Source organism: Bison bison, unplaced genomic scaffold (assembly GCF_000754665.1).
Source record: "Bison bison bison isolate TAMUID 2011002044 unplaced genomic scaffold, Bison_UMD1.0 scf7180017864105, whole genome shotgun sequence".
Taxonomy (NCBI): domain Eukaryota; kingdom Metazoa; phylum Chordata; class Mammalia; order Artiodactyla; family Bovidae; genus Bison; species Bison bison.
The window spans coordinates 1,146,864-1,149,127 of record NW_011494677.1 but is presented as its reverse complement, the minus strand read 5'-3'; positions in this window follow the sequence as shown (position 1 = coordinate 1,149,127).

The window sequence follows — 2,264 nt, the reverse complement described above, 5'->3', positions numbered from 1 at the left end:
AGCGCCGAAGAACTGATGCTTTCAAATTGTGATGCTGGAGAAGACTCTTGAGAGTCCCTTGAACTGCAAGGAGATCAAACTAGTCAAATCTTAAAGGAAATTAACCCAGAATATTCATTGGAAAGACAGATGCTGAAGCTCCAATACTTTGGCCACCAGATACGAAGAGCTGACTCACTGGAAAAGACCCTGATGCTGGGAAAAACTGAAGGCAAAGAAGAGGGTGGCAGAGGATGAGATAGTTAGATAGCATCACTGACTCAATGGACATGAATCTGAGCAAACTCTGGAAGATAGTGAAGGACAGGGAAGCTTGGTGTGTTGCAGTCCATGGGGTTGCAAAGAGTTGGGCACGACTTAGTGACTGAAAAACAGCAAAAATAAAAACTGACAACCCCATGCCCTGGGGCCTCACTTGCCCACATTCTCTCTAAGGAGTGTGTTTCCTTCCTAAATAGCCCTTTTTGAAAAAAAATAAAGAAATTGTGGTTGCACTGGGTCTTCATTCCTTTTTGGCGCGGGCTTTCTCTAGTGGCGGTGAGTGGGGGTTACTCTGTGGCTGGGTGTGGCCTCTAGGCTTGCAGGCTTGTAGCTGTGGCCCACGGGTTTAGTGTCTTCGAGACATGTGGAATCTTCCTGGACCAGGGATGGAACACACGTCCCCTGCACTGGCGGGTGATTCCTATCCACTGCGCCACCAGGGAAGTCCCTGAGGAACTCTTCTTTCACTTTACTCTGACTCGCTCTTTAATTCTTTCCTGTGAGAAGCCAAGAACCCACACTTGGAGACCATCCCAGGGACTCGGATGTGACCTGGGGATGTGACCGTCCTCTTGGGCCCCACTTTCTTTCCTGTAACACTCTGGGCCTCTGTTTTATGTTTGTTCTGTTTTTCAGTATGATCGAGGTAAGTATCGTCCTGGATGAGCTATAATGTACCTGGCCAGAGCTAACATTTGATGAGTCCATAGTTTTCCGGGAAGAAGTTTTGAGAACTTAAGTATTGCTTTCATAACACCTCATTCTAGAGCAAGGTTGTCTAATAGCAATACATTATGATCCATATATACATATATTTCTTCTAGTCCTATCAAAAAAAACACAAACGGGTGAAATTAATTTTAGTAGTAGATTTTACTTAGCCCAATATATTCAAAATATTATTTCATTATTCAATTAGTGTAAAAAAATTATTGAGATATTTTGCACTTGTGGCCAGTGGCTAGCATGCTGGACAGCGTAGGCCTAGGGTTTAGCTCAAGAGTGACCAAATCCAACCAGTCTTCCTACCTCAGGCCTCACTCTCCTGTAGTCCATTCTAAGAAGATCATTGTGTCACTCCCCAGCTTAAAAGATCTCTGAGCGACTTCCCTGGTGGTCCAGTGGTTAAGTCTCCACCCTACCAATGCAGTGGGCATGAGTTTGATCCCCAGAGAGCTAAGATCCCACATGGCATGCAGAGTGGCCAATAAATAAATAAATTAATAATAATAAAGATCTCCAGCTGCTCTTGGAGGACAAGGTCTGCAACACACCGTCATGATGTGAAAGACCCTTCACAATCCGCCCAGATTTGCCTTTTAAACTTCTTTCTTTTCTCTCCCCTCCAAGAAGTGATCACTGCAGGCTTTTCTGTCCTTCACTTGGGGACCTCCTTGAAGATTCATTCGTTGGTTCATTCATTCAAGGAGCACCTACTAAACTTCAGGCAGCGCGGCGGGCTACGGACCCAACCCAAAGGGTGTCAAGAATCTTCTCTGACCAACTCTTAAGCCTCCCCGCAACACCCACCTCACCGAGGTCCAACCCCACCTCGCCCCACCTAGCTCCAAGGTTAGCTCTCAGTCAACCAACTGGGTGGTTGGTTCCCGGGTCCTTCTCCCCACCCTCGGGCAAAGGAATGTGCATTTTTCGCCATTTCTTCCACCCCTGCCACACGACCGATGTTCAACCAGTTGATGAATGACCTACCGACCAACGCCCACCTTCTGGTCTGAGGAACTAGAACACGGAACAGGGGCGGGCTGAAGGAGGACTTCCGCTGAGGTCCCAGTGTTGAAACTAGCCAGGGTGGGCTAGGATCCCCGCACAGCCTGAGATGCGCCCCCGACCCAGCAGCAAGGCATTAACCAGGGCAAGCTCGCGACCACCACCCCCATTCGACCAGTCCCTGCCGGCGTGTCAACGGGGACCCGAAAGGACTAGGGACATGGCTGCGAGGGATCTGGAAGGCACTGGGGCCGGGCGCAGGCTCCCGCCGCCCG